Genomic DNA, 21632 nt, shown 5'->3' on the forward strand with positions numbered 1-21632 from the left:
TAATCAAACACTTTTAATGTTGAAGTTACACTTGTTTAACCATTTGGAACAACTACAAGGTTTATAATTATCTGAATGAACTTGTTAGTAGAGCACCATTACATTGAATTGTACCTACCTACATAGACACCTTTTCCTTGCATGTGCCAATGCCTCGTTCACCTTGGCGGATGATCCTTTCTTCATTAGTTCAAGCTTGTAAGCAAAGGATTTAGCCCTATGTTGCTACTTGGCATCTTCCAAGCGTGAGTCAAGGTTCGCACCTTTAATCGATTTCAAATGAACGCTCCTAATTGTGTTATAGACATTTTGGGCCTCCTTTTCAATTGATGACCTCAAAACCTCAATCTATAACCACTCTCAAAAGATAGTTGATTTTCCTGATTCACAAAACATCTTAGGTTGTAGGAGTTATCAGATCCAACAATTCTTTTTAGGTTATAGTAGTTAGGGCAATTACCGATTTGAGGGATGTCTAAAGTCTTCACATTAGCAGAGTCACTTGAAGCCGTATCCCATAGAAATTAAGTCTTCTTTCTTGGAGGGAGGTGTGTGCGAGATAATCAATACAATCGCTCTTCTTGAATCCGCTTAGGTCGGAAGTTCCATTTGATTGTTCACGAGTTCTTGTAGATCCAAAATTCAAACCAAACTCCATGATAGTATATGCAATTCATGAACCTAGAAATCATAACAAACCTCCATCAATCCTCTCCCAGGGCTGAACAATGGCCTGTAAGGTCCTTCTCCTAGCCCTTACTCTTGACCGACATATCTAAGCCATCGACATTTAGAAAACGATCAAGTTAATTTGGGCTATAATCAAGCATCCCAGTACTCACGAGATATTTTTGGTTTACACCATGGGAACGTGGATAACCAATGCATGGGAAATTAGTTTTATCTCAAAAAAAAAGGTAGCTTGTTGAAAAAGTAACTTGTTTAAAAAGTAGAGTGTTGAATAAGCCACTTGTTGAAAAAGTATCTTGTTGAAAAAAGCTTTGAAAAGTAAGAAAGGCTATCAAGATATGCAAACGTAACTTATCAAGATAAGTTAAGGGCCTTATCAAAATAAGCTTAAAAGGAGGCCTTCTCTACTTGTTCAACACTTCCCTTCTCATTTTTGAAAGTGCAAGCTTAAAAGTGAGCTTGTGATAGCCAAAGCTAATTCTCTTTCACACACACCTCCTGCACACACCTCTCTCTCCAAGAGAAGCCATGTCCATAATTATAATCAAATTTATCATTACCCTCTCTATATTCTCTCTCCTAACCTTCAAGATTTCCATATCTTAATACTTCTGAACCTCTCATTCTTCCAATAGCCGGCTACATCAACACACTTCGTCGTTACTCTTCAAAAGCAGGGAGAAGACCCTACGCTATACATACTAAGGTAAGGTTATTTTGCTATTGCTTATTCTTGAAAGAGGTTTAATTTCATGCTTATTAAATTCATGCTTAAGCTCTCACATTCATAAACAATCCTTTTACTTAGGAGGAAGACATAACTTCTATGTTGGTTGTATATGTGCAAGGTGTTGTTTATTTTTGCAAATTAATTTAATACTTGATTTCTCAAGAGAAAGTTGAGGTTTTGAAGGTTGAATTAGCATAATCAAAGGAAGTTTTTTGAGAAAGAGGATTCCCCATAAGGTCATTCCCTCCCTTCCCTCTTGACAACTAGAAAATCTAAATCTCTAAGCCTCTCATAGCTATGTGAGTAATCCTCTCCACGATAGAAGAGGTAAGCCTAAATCCCATCTTAAGAAGATTTTATTAAGCATTCATACTCCCTTGCACGAGCATTTTTCACTACACGGACATATCGACTCCTAGGAACTTTGCATTTTACTTTTATACTATCATTCATTGAAAGGTTCTACTCTTACACAATCAAGCATCAACTCTTGCATAATCACTCAAAAGAGGTTTACGACGGTAAGTTGGTGTACTCTAAAGTTCTATGTTTGCAATTCATGGACCACACTAAAGAAAAGATCATCCTAAAGAGCATATACATTGCTCTTTCAAGTTTGTATTTCAATTTTTTTTTGCAATTGCAATATGGGGGGGAGCAAGGGGATAGCTTCACGGATATTGTGATCATGTTGCTTGAACATAAAACTCCCATTGCTTGCATGGAGATGCCCCATGGATGGCAAGTGATGCAAAGGAAACAATTGGGAATCCTCCAAGACAAGGTTAACTTGAAACTTACGTCAAGACAAAACCTTACTCCAAGGAGACTCGTTGTTTTCTTAAGGTCTTGTTTGAGTAAAGATTAAAATGAGATAGGAACGAAGGGATTATAACTCAAGGAACTTAATCTAAATTTAAACTAGGATTAAAACTTTATCGATAAGATTTGACGTGGATGGCCCTAGCATAACATAGAAGATTTAAGTGTGAACTTTGTCTTACATGTTTGAGAAAAGGCCGGCGTAGGTGTTTACCTATGGGATGTTGGTTGTGGCTTCTGTGGTACCCCTTTGTGTATTATAGATGAAGAGTGTTGAGCTAGTTATCAAAGTGATTGTTTCAGTCTCCATTGCCAAGTCGTTTTGGTTGGATTGTTTTGGCTTTAGAATCCATTAATACTTGGGTTGACATACTTGAAGTTTTTGTTGTTGTGTGGGTTGCCACTTCCAAAAGTATAATTGCATTGAGGTTGTCAAGATTTTGCTGGTGGATGATGCTATTTTGGTTTGGTAGTCACGTGTGGAGTTGGTGGATTTAGGATCCATAGCTACTTAGGCTTGTTTGCCATAATTGATTTAATCACCCAAACCTATCATGTGGTTCGTCCATTGAAGTGTTGTACACGCTTAAACATCATTACAGGTTGCAGACTCATCACAATGGATTGTACCTCCCACATGTGATCACTTTGTACCTGATGGCGGGAAAAAGAGAAGTGCAATCGGGTGGCCTGTGTACTCGTGCACACTCCACAAACCACGCCTCATGCAAACAAGCAAAGAACAAAACAAAGGGGGCACCACCCTAAATTACGAGGTTTAGGGACCTCACACATAGTGCACATAGGCAAGTGAGACTTCTGGCATTATGATGGCATCAAAACCTATGGAAAAACACATAGAAACGAAGCTTAGGGACCTTATGTAGCATATATATACACAAGACATCAGCTTAACAATACAACGGCATCTGATCATACATAACAAGGATATAGAGAAGCAAGACAAGGATGGCATAATCCCTTGTCAAAAACAATCAACCCAGCAAGTAGGTATGATCCTACTTGCAACACATCAATACCTTAGAGAATGATGGCGAGGATGGTGGCCATGGAGCATGAGAGAAGACTCCTTATTTAGGTTTTAGGGCTAGTAATGTAGCATACTAGAGGGAGAGAGAGAGAGAGAGAGGGAGAGAGAGTAGAGCTCCATCCATAGCTCCTCGTTGTGAGCAATGTCGTCATAGCTTCATTGCTTGGTGAAGTGGGTGAAGTGTTGGTTTTGAGTGAGAGAAGGCCTCTTTATATAGGTTTCTGAGAGGGTTTAGGATTAGGGATAAACATGCTTAAATCCGCTGATTGGGGTTACTTTTTGCTTAGGGTGGTCAACAGATTGAGGTCACCTGATATGTCACCATCAAGATATTCTCTAGAGTGATGTGAGAGGGGAGGGTAAATGCCGATTTTTTTGATTGTGACACATGGGGATAAGGCCTTGACCAGCATTTAAGAGCAGGTGAGGTGGCTGCTGAAACTGGAGGTTCTGCACATGTCAGGGGGGGACCTGCTGGGTCCTCCTGAATATCAAATTCTCAAAAAATCCTCAACCATGGCTTCTTTTGACACGTGTTCTTTGAAAAAATCAGCATGTCTCTTTTCAACTCAAAAGTCTTTATCCCTGTTGACTCACCTTTACCATAAGATTTTCTCCTTTTCTCCTCCTGTAACTGCATTGTTGATGCCCAATCACTGCTTCTAGTAACAGTGAACTGTTACCTACCAAATACTTATGGTGCAGTAAAAAATATTTACCATGGGTAAAAAAAGTTACTGTAGGTAAAAAGTGATTTGTATTTACCATGTAGGTGAAAAATATTTACTGTAGGTAAAAAATATTTACTGCGGTAAAAAATATTTACTGTCGGTAAAAAAGTGAAAACGGAGTATGCTGTGCTGTGAGTCCACACGAACATCCTCGTGTAAATTTCACTAGAAATTCACACCTAGAATGGGCTATTCTGTAAGATATAGGTTGTAGACATGCATAAGAGCGCGTTCCCACGTATCTTCTGTCCATGGCACTTTTTACTCTTTGGTGCTTGTGAAGTAGATTTTCTTCTCTTTCGAGATCCCTTGGACTAGAGTATCCTCATCTCCCCAACAACTGACTGTGCCTTTATTGCATCTTCAGAAGGGGTCCTAAAAACCATGCATCATATAGCCCTCCCCCTTAAGCGAGAGGTATTTGATGCCTCTAGCTGTAGGTTGTGCTACAATAGGGTTCTCTTGAATACTTACCCACCTGGTACCAATTGAATTTGCCATGTTACTGCTTTCTTGGCTGATGCACCCTGTTTAGTCCTTTCTGATGAATAATTGTATCCATCCATGACTAACAACTGGTCTCCTAGACCCTTGAAAGCCATATCCCATCCATTGTCAATATCCGCTTTCATTGGTAGCATTCTCTTTTTTTCTTCTCTTTTTTTTTTTTTTTTTGAAACGACTATGTACATGATTGTTACCTTAGTTGGAGCTCGAATATGATGAGCTCTCCTTTGAACCATCCTTAGCATTGATTTCACCAGCATATGGCTGTGAAAGACGACATTGGTAGGCCTTCAATCGCCAACCATTTACCAGGGTCTGATGTACCTTACCATCTAGGTCACCTAGTTGGTAACTACCATTTGAGAACCTCTGTATCACTACAAAAGGGCCTTCCCACTTAAGCAAGAACTTACCATCCTTCCTGCGATCAAAGCGATTGTCGTATCTGAGCACTAAAGAACCTTCCTTGATACCTTTCTTGACAAGGTTGCGATTGAACTTCTTTCGTTTCTTCTCTGCCTGGGCTGCATAGTACTTCACTGCTGACTCTCGATCTAGCCCTAACCTCTCCAAATCGATGATTCTTCCTTCCACCTGCTTCTCTTGACTATCCTCTTGATGTGTTTTTAGAACTCGGAGGCTCGCTAGCTCCACTTCTATAGGCAATAGTGCCTCTTGCCCGTAAACCAAGTGAAAAGGTGTATACCCCAAGGATGTTTTAAAGGATGTTCTGTAGGCCCAAAGTGCTGCATCTAGGTGTTTGTCCCATGCCTTAGGATGTAAATGCACTTGCTTAGTGATGATTTTACATATAAGACCATTTACCTTTTCCACAAGACCATTGCACTGAGGGTAGTATGGTGTAGAGTGCCTGCGCTTGATTTTTAACTTGCTCATCAATTGCCCGACTAAATCAGCTCGAAATCCCGGTCCCCTATCCGAGAGAATCTCCAAAGGTGTGCCAAAACGGCAACAAATGCATTCAAAAATGAAATCACTCACGTCCTTGGCTGTGATGCGCTTTGTGGGACGAGCTTCTGCCCATCTGGTCATGTACTCCACCCCCATAATGATGTATTCCTTCCATGATTGAGTGCAAGGTAATGGCCCTATTGCATCTATCCCCCATTTTTCAAATGGCCCATAGGTTTTGATTGGATGCTGATTTTCATGGGTAAGACGCCTTGGTCTAGCTTTTTGGCAAACCTCACATGTGCGGCACCAATGTTGTACATCTCGATGGAGGCTTGGCCACGTGAACCTTGCTTGTAAAATCTTTCTGCTAGTAATCTCTTGTGCAAAGTGGCCACCACACACACCTTCATGACAACTAAACAAAATATCCTTTATCTCTTGGGATGCAGGAACTCTCCTTAAGACAGCATCTTTCCCTCTACAATACAAGTCCTCATTCACTAAGCTATAGCTGGTAGCCTTTTTTGCCAACCACCTACGTTCACTTTTACTCATACCAGAGGGTGCTTCACAATGCTCAAGAAAGTAAAGTAAATCATGCAGCTCCTCCTTTCCCTGGTATAAAGGACTTTTCACAAGGATAGCACCTACTATGAGAGTTTGTAGTTCTTCACCTGCTAAGGCATCTGCTTCTCGATTTTGATCTCTAGGTACAAAGTGCACTCGAACTTCTTTAAAACCCTTCAACAAGGCCTTTGCTTCCCTCATCTTAACAGACAATTTGTCATTTTTGCAGGCCCATACACCAACCATTTGCTTAACAATCAACATGGAGTCACCAAAAACATTTAGCTTTGTGATGCCCTGAGAAAGACAACATTGCAACCCTAAAACAAGGGCATGGTACTCTGCTTCATTGTTAGAATGAACCTCTTTTAGATGAAACCCTTTTGCAAAGATCTTCTCCTTCTCTGGACCTAATATTACTATGCCTGCTGATGCCTTGTCTTTGGTCCTCTTGTAAGCCCCATCAAAATACAGACTGTATGTTCCCAGTAGAACTTCAGGCTCCGGGATAGGCGGTACCTTACTAGGTGCCTCTTTCTTGGCTTTCTCATAACACCTTTGTGTGAGGACATCTGCCAAACAAGCACGGGTGGAATCCTCTACTTGTAGTGTGTAGTCAAACTCTTGAAGCTGCACCACCCACTTTGCTATTCTTTGAGACAATTCCATGTGTTGTAGGGCATATGGAAAAACCTCCTCAGTTGTGATCACCACAAATTGTCTCGGAAGTAAGTAAGCCCGAAACTTCTCCACTGCAAACTTAAGAGCTAGCACCAATTGCTCAGTTGCGCTGAAACCCTTTTCAGCAGCTGTCATCACTCTACTAGAGAAGTAGACTGGTCTCATGAGAGATGTCTTTGGGTCTTTCTGCATCATGAAAGCTCCTAGAGCTTCTGGACCTACACTAGGATTTACATAGAATAATTCACCCCATGTGGGTTGTAGGATGACAGGCAATGAGCTCAAAATGGTTTTAACTTCTTGAAATCACCTTTCACGCTCCTCACTCCATGTCAATGTAGTGTGTTTAGTGAGCTGTTGCAAAGGATAGATTGCCTGAGAAAGGAGATGTATGAATCGTCCCATGTAGCGAACCTTTTGAATGAAGGAGACTAGTTGCTTCACGTTTGAAGGAGTAGGTAAAGCTAACAATGTCTTTACCTTTTCAGGGTCAGCCTCAATACCATCTTGAGACACAACATGGCCTAGTAGAGTGACCTTGCTCTCACCTATGTGGCACTTGTCTTTATTCAATTGCCCACCCAATTGGGCTAGACGGGTGAAACCTTCATCAACCTTGGACAGGTGTACTTCCCTAGAGCTGTAAATGCAAAAATCATCAATGAAGACTCGTATGGACTTACCAAAGTAAGGTTGAAACACCAAGTTCATAAACCTCTGGAAAGTAGCTGGGGCATTAGTTAAACCAAAAGGCATAACTCTATAAGCAAAACACCCCCAAGGTGTTATGAAGGTGGTCTTTCTTTGGCCTTCATCTGCAATTCTGATTTGGAAGTAGCCTGAGTATCCATCACACACTGTGTACCTTTCATGACCAGCCACTTCATTTAGTATTTCATCTTGAAAAGGCAAAGGAAAATGGTCCCTTTTTGTGGCTGCGTTTAGAGGCTTGTAATCCACACATACCCTCCACTTCCCATTTTTCTTTGGTGCTACCACAACTGGAGACACCCACTCAGAATCTTCCACTGGGCAGATAAATCCTGCCTTGAGTAATCTTTTTACTTCTTTTAAGAGTGCATCTTGTTGCACTAGCCCTAATCTCCTTAGCCTTTGCACCACTGGTTTGGCACCTTCCTTTAATTGGATATGGTGTTGGGTTACCGTCACTCCTTTAATGTGCTCGTAATCAGTTATAAAGAGGCCAGCATGCTTCTTTAGTACCTGCAAATAGGGTTCTCTCTCTTCTTCTAGCAGGTCCTTAGCTAGCATCTCCTCTAAGCCTGTGGCTTCTTCCTTGTTTAGAGAGTCTTGACCACCTTCTCCTTCTGGGTTTCGCAGTATTATACCCATGACTTCCAAAGAGCTAGCATCCTCCTCAGATGACTCATCCTCAGATGAAGAGCAGCTGCTTGTGCTCCATTCATCCATAGAAGTCTCCATCTCTAGGTCTTGTTGTCTACCTTGCTTCATGTCATACACAATTTTTTGTTGCTTGCCACCTACCTTATGATTTGGTCGCAACTCAAGGGAACTTGTCTCCCAATCTTGCCTAGCTTTCATAGCCATAAGCCAAGGTCTTCCAAGGATTAGCGGATAGCCCTCCCCCTTAGTTGGGATCACATAAGCATCAATTGAGATTGCCACACCAAAAACTGAAACCTTCACTCCATTAACCTTTCCCACACAAGCCACCCTTACATTATTTGCCATCTTAGCTTGTAAGGAAGTTTGCTCGTTTACTTCCAAACCCAACCTGTGCATTAATTTCTCTGTCATAACACAAATCTCGGCTCCACCATCTAGTACACATTGGAGACTCGCTGACTCTTAATCTCTGCATCAATGACTGGCACGATATCCTTCATGCCTCTTGCACTAATAGACCCAACTGACTTTGCCTTGGCCCTCCTGGTGCTGACCATCTTAGACCAGGTTCTACGCATCTTTGGGGAAAGGTGGAGGAGTTGCTGCCATGAAATCTTTGGTCCTTGCTTACTCACATCTGCTACCAGGTCGTAAGGTATGGATCCTACCCCAAGTGGAAAGTCTTCTACTCCTATGTGCCTCCTTGACCTACTCTTCCTTTTCTTGTCTCCTATCACTTGGGAGGAACCCTCATTCCCTTTATCCGGCTCTGAAGCTTCCATTTCATCAGTTCTTTGTCTCCTAACTCTCTTTATTGGCATGGCAACAGCTTCCTCCATTTTTTCTTTCCCTTTATCCTTACCATTGTCAAGACTTATGACAGAGACAGCCCTGTCCTCCCCTCCCGATGGTAGTGGAGGGATCTCTGCTGGTGCTTGTGGTGGTGGAGGAGGGTGTCTCAATATTTGGATTGGTGGAGCCACGTGTGCATTTTGTCCATTTAGTGGCCTAGCTCGAGGAGGAGTGACTTGCTGGCGAGGAGGCCGTCTTTGATTACCATTTCCTTGATAGCGTCGTGGATGGGGGCAATAATACATGCCGTGACCTACCTCTCCACAGTTGTAGCAAATGTACTCACGTGCTTGCCTTTGTCCTTCTTGTCTATTTCGTTCATTTCCTGGTTGGGGAGCCCTTACACCTTGAACCAGATTGATGGACAGGCTCTCTAGTTGATTGGTGATTTGTTGAAGTAATTCTTGTTGAGAGGACTCTTGGTCTGTTGCTCCTGTCCCTGCTACTACCCTTGCCGTAGGTTGAGCTAGCGGTGGAGGCTCCATCCCCCCTTGTAGTTGAGATTGGAATTTTAACTTCCTATCCTTCTCCCTTGCATAAGTCATAGCTTTATCAAAGGTATCTGGGAATTTACCTTTTACCTTTTCTCGAAGGATGGGGTAAAGCCCTGCCAGGAAACAGTCCTTCTTTAGGCATTCTGGCACCCTTTCTCCTTCACCTAGTGATGCACACCATTTCTCCCACAGGTTGGAAAACTTTCCTTCATAGCTTCTATAGTCATTGGGTGATGTTTGGCGTAGCTCTAAGAGCTGTCTCCATATCTCCTCCGGAGGGTCATGGCGGCGAAATTCTTCGATGAAGGCCATCTTTAAGGACTCCCAGTCTCTTCTTTCTTCAGGTGCCAAAGTTTGATACCATAATTTTGCACCTTCCCTCAAGACCAAAGGAAAGGCCCTTAACTTAGTAGCTTCGTCATCCCTTCCCGATACCAGAAAGGCCATTTCCAAATTATCCAAAAAGTCTGGAGCAACCTCCCCAGGCTTACCATAAAAATTAGGGAAGGCCATAAGTGAGAGAGTAAACAATTACACAAACAGCTCCAATTTATTTTAAAATAGAGTATGGTAATTACAACTTAGCTCAAAATAGGATGAAGATCGACACATCAAAGGAATGGTAATAGTCTAGTAAGGGTAGAATGACAGGATGAGGAGAGCGCAAGATTTCCCCAAGTCTCTCGGCTCCAAACAACAGGGCTATTCTTTGCTGATAAAAGATTTTTCTATCAATACAAATATTCACACGGATATGATGCACAAAATGGAAAGGAAACATGCGGGGATCATCATTCTCATTATTGGCATCCATACTTACATACAAGAGCCTAGCTTAGTTGCACCACCTTGGGACCAATGAGCCTGATCAGCCACAGAAGGTCAGCACCTCGGATCACTTCGACTCTTCCTGATGCATCTGTGAAGACGTAAGACGTGATGGCAACACTTTGTACAATGCTGAGCCTTTTAGCAAGCAACAATTGGATGCTATTACCATAATCAGCATGACGAATGAAAGTGACACCATTAATGTGCAGCACATCATCAACTAAGATAGTTTCCTTAGATTGAGATAACTTCTTGAAAATTAGCAGCAAAGGTAGGGCAGGGAGGCTTTTCACCCAGTCTCCAAAGCATTTTGGAAAATATCCAAAGTGATCTTCACGCGGACAGGAGGTTGGCTTGGGATTGGTGGTGTCTGGATTCACAAAGTGCACTGGGAGCACTCGCAGACGGGCAACAATCTTGTAGGCAAGCCTTCGCCTCTTTGCTTCAGGAGGATTTAGGGGTGAGAGTCGTGGTTGCAAGTTGGAGGTTGAAGTTGGTTGCTCACTAGCCTTTTTCTTGCATGTAGTGGTCATGTAATCCCTTAGTAATGAGATTAAGCCAAATGTTACCTTACGCTTGAGCACGCGCTGCGGCCTTGGGCCACTTAGGTGTAGAGGTGATCTTCCTCCTCTTAGTCGGCTCCTCAGGAAAGAGAGGTCTGGTGATGCTTTCTCTTCCCTTAATGTGTGTCACAGTACCTTTGTGTATGTTGATGTAGAATATTTCAAGCTCGTGTGCGTTGGAGGTTTCTGGAGCACTCATAGGTTGAGAGGAGAGGTATATCAAGCTCTTCTTCTCACTCTCCTTCGTTGGCGACGATCACGAACAAGGCATGTAGAAGAACTTACTTCTTGAATTTCAATGACACTGCAACCTGGTAACAAGACCTCGATGAAAGCTTTTAAGGCCTCTAAAGCCTCCTCCTCTTCTGTTCTCCAATTTGCAAACTCCTCACGCCATTCGTCCATGTTGTGGATTGCACATCTTCATTGCTTGTGGACTGAAGGTCTGTGTACCCTCCTCCATGGGGGCACCAAAATGATGGCGGGAAAAAGAGCAGTGCAATCGGGTGGCCTGTGTACTCGTGCACACTCCACAAACCACGCCTCATGCAAACAAGCAAAGAACAAAACAAAGGGGGCACCACCCTAAATTAAGAGGTTTAGGGACCTCACACATAGTGCACATAGGCAAGTGAGACTTCTGGCATTATGATGGCATCAAAACCTATGGCAAAACACATAGAAACGAAGCTTAGGGACCTTATGTAGCATATATATACACAAGACATCAGCTTAACAATACAACGGCATCTGATCATACATAACAAGGATATAGAGAAGCAAGCCAAGGATGGCATAATCCCTTGTCAAAAACAATCAACCCAGCAAGTAGGTATGATCCTACTTGCAACACATCAATACCTTAGAGAATGATGGCGAGGATGGTGGCCATGGAGCATGAGAGAAGACTCCTTATTTAGGTTTTAGGGCTAGTAATGTAGCATACTAGAGGGAGAGAGAGAGAGAGAGGGAGAGAGAGTAGAGCTCCATCCATAGCTCCTCGTTGTGAGCAATGTCGTCATAGCTTCATTGCTTGGTGAAGTGGGTGAAGTGTTGGTTTTGAGTGAGAGAAGGCCTCCTTATATAGGTTTCTGAGAGGGTTTAGGATTAGGGATAAACATGCTTAAATCCGCTGATTGGGGTTACTTTTTGCTTAGGGTGGTCAACAGATTGAGGTCACCTGATATGTCACCATCAAGATATTCTCTAGAGTGATGTGAGAGGGGAGGGTAAATGCTGATTTTTTTGATTGTGACACATGGGGATAAGGCCTTGACCAGCATTTAAGAGCAGGTGAGGTGGCTGTTGAAACTGGAGGTTCTGCACATGTCAGGGGGGGACCTGCTGGGGGTCCTCCTGAATATCAAATTCTCAAAAAATCCTCAACCATGGCTTCTTTTGACATGTGTTCTTTGAAAAAATCAGCATGTCTCTTTTCAACTCAAAAGTCTTTATCCCTGTTGACTCGCCTTTACCATAAGATTTTCTCCTTTTCTCCTCCTGTAACTGCATTGTTGATGCCCAATCACTGCTTCTAGTAACAGTGAACTGTTACCTACCAAATACTTATGGTGCAGTAAAAAATATTTACCATGGGTAAAAAAAGTTACTGTAGGTAAAAAGTGATTTGTGTTTACCATGTAGGTGAAAAATATTTACTGTGGTAAAAAATATTTAATGTCGGTAAAAAAGCGAAAACGGAGTATGCTGTGCTGTGAGTCCACACGAACATCCTCGTGTAAATTTCACTAGAAATTCACACCTAGAATGGGATATTCTGTAAGATATAGGTTGTAGGCATGCATAAGAGCTTGTTCCCACGTATCTTCTGTCCATGGCACTTTTTACTCTTTGGTGCTTATGAAGTAGATTTTCTTCTCTTTCGAGATCCCTTGGACTAGAGTATCCTTATCTCCCCAACAACTGACTGTGCCTTTATTGCATCTTCAGAAGGGGTCCTAAAAACCATGCATCAGTACCAAAGGAGTGACATAAGAGGTGTCGGTAAGTTTGAACTTTAAAGTATCCTCTTGACAATCCAGAACTCCTTTGTAAGCCCACATCCAAGGAGCACCTAGGATGACTGCTTCATTGAGATCGGTATTTGTCATGACATGAAATTGATGTGGGCATTGATGGCCGTCAATGTTGATTGTAATTTGACCATCGTGCTTTTGATTTGTAGCTTTAAGCTCTGTGTGATTTTTCATTAATGATACATCCAACATCTTTATGTATATAAGCACTTGATGGCATTGGCTTGAGCTCCACTATCCTCAAGTACTCGCTCTGTCGATCCAACTGGAAGCTATATTTAGATGCGTACATCCATGCTCCAAACTAATTTTGCTCTGTCTAAATTGCTTCAAGCGAAGAGATAATGTTGCTGGTTATGGCATAAGTTGCAAATTGTTTTTACATTCTTTGTGTTTTAAAATACACAACTTCGCTTTCTCTTGAGCTTATGCTTGATTAGCTTGGGCTTGCTTCTTACTTTTGGGGATCTTTTTTACCATTTCCGCGGTTAGTGACTTATGATACTTTTTTAACCTGCATCCACAAATCCAGTTGGATATCTCCTCTCCAGCTGCTTTCAAATGCTTTTAATGTATTCTTGGTTTGACATGTTTGGAATACCGTTTTCTAGTATCATAGTACTACCTTGAAAGGGTGCATTTACCAAACAGTTCGGTGGGAGAGTTAAGTTGTTGGCTGGAAACTTGAACCCAATTTTATGTTGTCCATTGAGTTAAGTCAAAAATCGGGAAAAAAATTACGATTCACAAAGCGGGAATCAAACCTAGGAACGAGGAATTTGTGTAGTTAGTAAATACACTCATCTTAGGGGAACGCACTGACGACTAAGCTCAGTCATAATCGGGAAAAAAAGCGTCAGTGACCTTGAACGAAGGGTGAGCTAGAGAACCCGCTTCATGTTATGAAGTGCTTTGAGATAGGTCTAAACTTCTTACTTGAAGTAGGAATTGCTGACCAAATGGTTAGAAAAGGCTTTATAGTGCTCACAAGTGCCTAGAAAGTGCTAATAAATGCCTTAAAAGAACCTAAAAGTGCTTTGAAGTGCTCAATGGTGCCTACAATATGCTTGAAAATGCTTGATAGGTGGTAAGAAAGTATTTCAAAGTGGTGAAAAGGGTCCTTCAAAGTACTTTGAAGTGCTTTGATATAGCTCGTTTCTAAGAGGTTATGAAGTTTTGACCAAGTGGTAAGTTTTGCTTTATGGTGCAAAGAAAGTGGTAGCCAGGTGGTTAGAAAGTGCTCCACAATACTGAATGGTGCTTAGAAAGTACTTCAAAGTGATTTTAAGTAACCAATCTATAATCTAAAGCACTTTAACTGCTCACAAGGAGTAAAAGTGGTGTCTAGGTGGTAAGAAAGTGCTTTGAAGTGCTTACTTTTGATCGATAGGTGGTCAAAAAGTAAATTGAAATGATTTTTAGCTAAGAAAGTGGTAACCAAGTGCTTTGACAAAAGTGCTTTGAAGTGCTTACTGTTGATCAATAAGTGGTCGGGAAGTGATTTGAAATGCTTTTTGGTACCAAGAAAGTGGTACGCAGGTGCTTTGAAAGTGATGTGAAAGTGGTAGCTAGGTGCTTAGAAAGTGGTGACCCGGTGGGTAGAAAGTGATTTGAAGTGCTCAATGGTGCTCAATAGGTGGTTAAAAAGTGCTAAAAAAGTTGCTAGAAAGCGCTGAGAAATGACTAGAAAGCGTTTTGATAAGATTTGTCAAGCATTTTTTTATTGTTGAATAGAAGCATTCAAGCTTGTGCACTTAATTCCATTCAAGCATGAAATTATCTTACTCTCCGCTGTTGTTTATGCCACGGTTGGCAGGAAAGGAATATGGATTTGGAATTTGAATTAGAAGCCTTGACGTCTCAAAGAGCATTTATGGATACAACCATCAAATATATCCAGGAAAAGGGTAGAGGCATCATTGTCCCCTCACCGCCGACTAAAGCCTCTGTTTTGAAACCTTTTGTGTATATTGGGGGTGACTGTGTTGCATGTGGGAAACCCCTCTCAGCTAACCACATGGCAGGGTTCTTCTCGCTGGAATGTCAATACAAATATCACCCATTTTGCTTTGCAGTTCTATGCGGCACTATGGTAGAGTGCACTCATCCATTGTGGACAATAAAGATTCCTAAAATTGCCAAGTGCTCGGCACTCAGAATTGAGTACACAAAGTGGGAGAGTGGGTTCACTATACTCATCTTCAATCCACTTGTCATGAGATAAGTCCCTTAGCATGATTTTTTTCTTCGCAGAAACCAATGCTGACAAAAGTTCTCATTTGCTTGAGCTTGACGAGAACAATATAGAATTGTCTGAACTTGACGAGAACAACATAGATCTATCCGAGGGTTTTCAGCATGGCAAGGCTGTTATAAAACGTGGGAATAGAGTGGAGGACCCCGAGGCTGAACCCTTTGTGGTTGAGATCCATGGCAAGGAAAACATTGGACATGACTCCAGCAAGGTCTCAATCGACAACGAGGAAGGTAATGAAGTGCATATATGTAATGTTTCATTTTTGTTCGAGCAGATTTAGTTTTTTTTTCCCTAAAACTTATTGTGATCCCAGAGGATAAAGTGGAGGACGCAGAGGATGTGGAGACATTACTAGTAATTGCAGATACCCTGAGGAAGAAACTCAAGCGACAGCAAGAGGAGGGAGTGCATCATCTAGATCCAAAGAAAAGTACTAATCAAGACCCCCCAACACCCACGCACATCGAAGACTTTAAGTTCCATGTGCTTTTTGTGCTATTTACTTATTTTGAATATAAGATAATTTTTTTGTCTCATGGTGTCAATCTTCACTACAATTTACTGGGTGTGGTTTTTTGGGCATTGTAGTAAAAATACAAGTGATTGGTAATGTTGGGCACTAGCATTGTGCTCAAGAAGACCTGGGGCACTTTGATCGGGAGACACCCCTAGTAACTCAATTTCGTGGCCCTCACCTTTCGAAGGATAATAGGCCTACCTTGATCATTAATATTGATGATCTGCTTATTGTCACTCATGACAAGAGAGAGGGACCAAGCCCACCTAACGTGGACATGCTGCACTTTTAGAAGGTGAAGCAAGACAACAATCTGAACCACTATGTGCACCATTTTGCAGAGTGGTTTGTTCTTGGGGCTAGCCAGATTGTTGAAGTGTACGTCTAGAACACAAGCCCTTAGCAAGACTTGGAAAAGAGGTTAGAATTGTGCTTGCCTTAGGCCGACAGGTGCTTGAATGGGTGGATTCTGAAGGAGGCATGCAGTAGAAGCTCATGGCTTGACGAGCAAGGGGAAAAGATGCTCTTTCTAGTCTCGGGCACTTTTTGGAATGAGTTTCCACAATTCAACAAAGATAACACCCTCCTGCTAGATGACACATATCCCAAGTGCTGCTTGAACGACGAAGACTCCTATGTTATCTTGCCTTCTCTAGAGGACCAAACGGAAGACCAATGGGAGAGGTTTATGCATCATGAAGTTTTCCATTTGTCTATGAGTGGAAGAAAACAGATAATCGATCGGAATTGATCATTGCTTGTAAACTGGATGCTAGAAGAAGAGGGTGGTAGACTTTTCAAAAAGTTGAATCTATGATGGAAAAATTATCAAGCGGCAAAGGCAAGTGCTACCTCCACCACCTCCACAAACACGTTATAAAAGGCCGCATTCAGATCTTCGATCTCAAGAGAAATCTTAAGAGTTGTGTACCTGTGATCATTTATACCCATGATGAGTTTCATAGTGTAACTCATGACGAGGATTTCTTTTTGTAAATTGGGAAAAAAACCAACATTGTCTTGTGGAATTCAATATCGATTTCTAATGTAGAAACATGATTTGTTATTCAATCGACCATTTTGTTGTGTGCCTTGCAAGATGTCTTATTATAAGTTGATGTTGAATTGGTTTAGCATTTTTTCTTAGGGCTTTTGTAGAAGATAAATATGAGCGGTTAGTGGGCAAAAGTGCAAGCAATACCACAGTTTATGATCTGTGGACCACATGCAAGTGGTTTACAACTATTTGCATTATGTAAACTGGTAGCCGCAAGCAAGTGGTAAAGAACCACTTGAAAGTGGTTCTGAACCACCTGAAAAGGACTTTTGGACCACTTGCAGTAGTTTTGAACCTTTTGCTAGTGGTTAAGATAGCTCTTTCCAGTGGTTTTGAACCACTTGCCAGTGGTTAAGAACCTCTTGCTAGTGGTTCAGAACCACTTCCAGTGGTTAAGATAGCCTTTTGCCAGTGGTTAAGATAGCACTTTCTAGTGGTCCAGAACCACTTGCTAGTGGTTTAGATAGCACTTGCAGGTGGTTCTAAACCACTTGCCAGTGGTAAAGATCACACTTGCTAGTGGTTAAGATAGCACTTGATAGTGGTTCAGAACCACTTGCTAGTGGTTTAGATAGCACTTGTAGGTGGTTTTGAGATCGACACTACGTATTCAACCAAGTGGTTATAAAGCACTTGTATAGGCCTTCTAGGTAACTTGCTAGGTCTTCTCCTCCACTTGTAAGTGATTTGAAAGTGGTTTGGAAAAGGTTTTGAACCACTTTTTGGTTTAGTGAGCACTTGTAGGTGGTCAATGATATCGAAACTACATATATAAGGGTGTCTTGACAACTTTTGGGTGGCTTAAATGGATTTAATTTTTTGTAAAATATGGTTGAAGGTAGCCTAAAGCACTTGCAAGTGGATGGAAAGTTGTAAGCAACATGTACTTGAAAGAATAAAAAAGTGTCAGAAACTCTTCAGCTTTTGGATAAGGAACATAAATTTTTGAGGAATAGATACAAGAAAGCGGTACCCAATTATACTTTATGAGATCAATGTGTTTTAAATCGGCTTGCTATCAGAGGGCATGCTACTGTAGATGTGCTCATACACGATATCACTCAAAGTGTAGACATTAGGCTCATTTCTCTCAGGATACAAGGGTAACTTAAGGCATCGAACTAGGTGCGAGTACATGGAAGCAGGAGGCCTATCATCTAATAATACATGCCGATCAGAGCGTCACTCGACTTTATCATAAAAGTGCCCCTCAACATAAAAGGAGTTCTTCTTTATCTGATTGTGCCACACATCCTTCTGAGTCGCGGTGGATAGCCTCTTCTCCATGCAACACCTCAGTATATAAAAATCAGAGTCTTCCTCCTCAGCATTGATTGCAAAGTTATCTCCGACTCATAACGCATCACTCAAATCATCGTGATGGCCAGCATACATAGGTGCATCAATCTCCTTGTCACTTGAAACATCTTCATCTATGTCAGCCTCTATTGGTATGATCCTCAAGTACTGCCATGCTTCTATGTGAGCTTTGTTTGCACATCTTCTCCATTGACCATGCACACAAGCAAGCCAGAAGCAGGACAGATTTCTACACCTCAGTGCAGTCGTATCTATTGAAGAGAAACCATTCACACAATGCATTGAACGTGATCCACTGATTTTCTTGCAATCCCATTCTATATCTCTCAGCACATCACCCATCTTGATTTCCCAGAAGACCCTATCAACCTTGTTCGCGGATGACCAACAGTCTTTCCTATTGTTCATTAGGGTGAGGTAATTGACCATTGTTGCTGCATTATACATGGGGTGTCCATCCACCTTCAATTGCTCATGGGTTAATGCCCTCTTTATGACTGCGCCATCACCGTCATGTTCACCTTTTCCATGACCTGACCCAAAATAGTTGTGCATCATCTCAAGCCCAGTAAGTTGAGAAAACCTTGCAACAAAGAAGAAAGGCCGTCGTGCTTTGAATTGTGATGTTGCACCATCAGACCATACCCAGTGTCGCTTTAAACAAAAACTCTGGTCCTTCAACCACCGGTCATGCAAAAGAAAGCAGTGTTGAACGAACAATGTGTCATGCACATTGTCATTGAATATATAAAAATGGAGAAATTTTATGATGTCGCCCATTGTCGAGCACACATAGCAAATGTGGACCAAAATGCTCACCTGACTAGAATACCAGTGCATGGATTGGATCTCATTCTGAAATTTAAAACTGAAATTTTTTGCAAAGTCCACGACGACAGAGACAATGACATCACTTGGAAAACCCTGTAGACACTCTTTGAATTGGTTGGCCTACCATCTGTAGATGTAGTTATGTTTGGTTGGCTTGTCTTTCATGAATGAAATGAAAGTGGAGCACCCAATCTTCTAAATAACAAGATCTTTCCTTTTGTGGTGCTGGTCATCTTCATGTATAGATTGTGTCTCCACACCAACAAAAACCTTTGCAGCCACCTAAAAGTTGTCGTTGTGTACTTCAAGAGGACAACATTTGAGTTGTTTGGCACCGCACTGATCGCATTTTCCCATCAAGAAGATGTGTAAATGAAACATATAAGTTTTTGGTTTAGGACACAAAAAGGACTCCCATTGTGTTGTGAGGCTCTCAAATGTTGACTTTGCAGCCACACATATACTGCCATTGACTGCAGGGTCACAAACATCACAAGCACAGCGACAAGATTCTCCATGTACTCCAAACCTACCTTGACAAATTTGGTTGAAAGCATCTTTCAAGTAGATAGCTTGCACACGATATTCGCACCAACAGTTATTGTGGTCTCGCAATTTTCGAACAAAAAAGGGCTTCAAATTCTCAAAGCATCTCAGCAAAATGCGCACCATCGGATGCATTTCCTGAAACCGCCTGTAAAATTCCACCTGCACAAAAAAGAAGGCAATAAAGAGATAATGTGACAACAAATAACCAAAATGTTTGGTACCATCACCTACAAGTTATAACACCCACTTTCGTGTTTGTGAAAGCACATAAGAGGAAACATTTACCACTAAGAAGTTGTTTTGCATGTTTGAAAGGGGCTTTAAACTCCTTGAAACCACGTGAAGCACTCTAAACCAACTGAAGGTGATTGAAGAATGTCATCAAATCACTTTCAAGTGGTTTGTTTACCACTTTCAATCACCTTCAGGTGGTTTGAAATCTTCCAAGTGCTTACATAGGTTCCCACTCAAGCTCTTTAAACCACCTATAGGTGATTGAAAGTGGTTATTTAACCACTTTCAACTGGTTTGTTTACCACTTTCAATCACCTTCAATTGGATAACACCCAAACCTTACGTTTTTTAAAAGCACTCAAGGGAACATTAACCACTTAGAAGTGGTTTTTCATGTTTGAAAGTGGCTTTGAACTACTTGAAACCACTTGAAGCACTTATAACCACCTAACAGTGATTGAAATAGTTTATCAAACCACTTTCAAGTGGTTTGATGACTATATTTTGGTGGTTTTAAGTGCTTACATAGGTTTTCACTTGAGCACTTGGCAGTTTCAAACCACTTGAAGCACTTAAAACCACCTAAATGTGGTTGAAAAGGGTCATCAAACCACCTTCAATCATCTTCAAGTGATTTGAAATCTTTAAGGTTCTCACCCAAGCACTTAATAGATTTCAAACCACCTGAAGCACTTAAAACCACCTAAAAAGATTAAAAGTGGTCATTAAATGGTTTATTTTTCACTTTCTATCACCTTCATGTGGTTTGAAAACTTCCAAGCGCTTACATAGGTGCTCACCTAAGCACTTGGCGGATTGCAAGTGGTTTTTAAAATACTTTAAAGTGGTGACAAACTATTTCAGCACTTTGCAAAGCACAAGCTTCCACACTTAGGTGGTTGAAAGCAGTATTTTAGGTACTTTAAATCACTATCAGTACTTTAACTGCTTTGCAAAGTACTTGAAGGGGGATTCAACCACTTTTTGGTTGTTTCCTCAGTTCTTCGAGGCTTTTTAAAGTTTGACAGTGGTTCATACAGCTTGAAAGTGGTGAACATTGTTCACTATATTGTTAGGAAATTGGGCGTAGCTTAGTAGATAATTGAGTAGATTACTTGATGGAGAGAGATACTTTTAACACACAAGAGATTATAGAGTAGAGAGAGAGAGAGAGAGAGAGAGAGAGAGAGAGAGAGAGAGAGAGAGAGAGAGAGTACACACGATATACGTGGTTCACCCAACGTGGGCTACATCCACGGGAAAGCTTTAGTACTTCAAAACAAGAAGTAGGTTACAAGTAGGTTACAAAGGGATTGGCTTTAGTACTTCAAAACAAGAAGTAGGTTACAAAGGGATTATACCCTTTTGGAGCTCCCACCTTGCTTCACTCTCACCACCTCACACCCACCTGGTTGCATCAACTTCACACTGTGAAATGTGTGTAGAAATGGCCTCCTTTTATAGGCCAAAAGGGCTGCCCTCTCTCATGAGAGGCAGCCATGTGTAGCCGCCTTTGTGTAGATAAGTCCAAATCGGACCCTCCAATCCGCTCATGTGTGGCCTCCCTTGAGAAGACAAATCTGCTTTTGAATTCGGCCACCGCCCACCAGCCATTGACTACCGGCCACTGGCCATCCGGCCAACCAACCGGTCATTTTTCGACCACTTTTCGACCGTTGTCCGGCCATAATATTCCGGTGAGTGATTTTGGTTTCCGACGAGTGATTTTTTTTCATGCACAATGGCTTCTCCTCATAATGAGGGCCTTACAAATGTGCGTTTTTTACCACAAAAAATTACAAGGGTTAAATCAGGCTCCATACTTAACAATCTCCCACTTCAAGACTGATCTCCGAACCAAACCTGTGTGACTGCTTTCCATCTTGGCTTCTTATCCTTGAATGCCATTGAAGATGAGCAAAAGCTCAACTTCTCTTTGTTGACCACCTTTGTAAACATGTCTGCAGGATTTTCACTTGTATGCACCTTTCCTAGCTTTAGTTGTCCCTCTTCCAAAGTGCGTATGAAG

The 21632-nt window shown here is 41.6% G+C and overlaps 1 pseudogene; it reads left to right on the top strand.

The window, feature by feature from the left end:
• The first annotated feature begins 15072 nt into the window (after window positions 1–15072).
• LOC147431637 (uncharacterized) lies at window positions 15073–16000 on the top strand (annotated as a pseudogene).
• Window positions 16001–21632: the final 5632 nt, after the last annotated feature.

The sequence above is a fragment of the Adiantum capillus-veneris genome, chromosome 21 (genome assembly GCF_014529385.1).
Source record: "Adiantum capillus-veneris isolate H3 chromosome 21, ASM1452938v2, whole genome shotgun sequence".
Classification (NCBI taxonomy): domain Eukaryota; kingdom Viridiplantae; phylum Streptophyta; class Polypodiopsida; order Polypodiales; family Pteridaceae; genus Adiantum; species Adiantum capillus-veneris.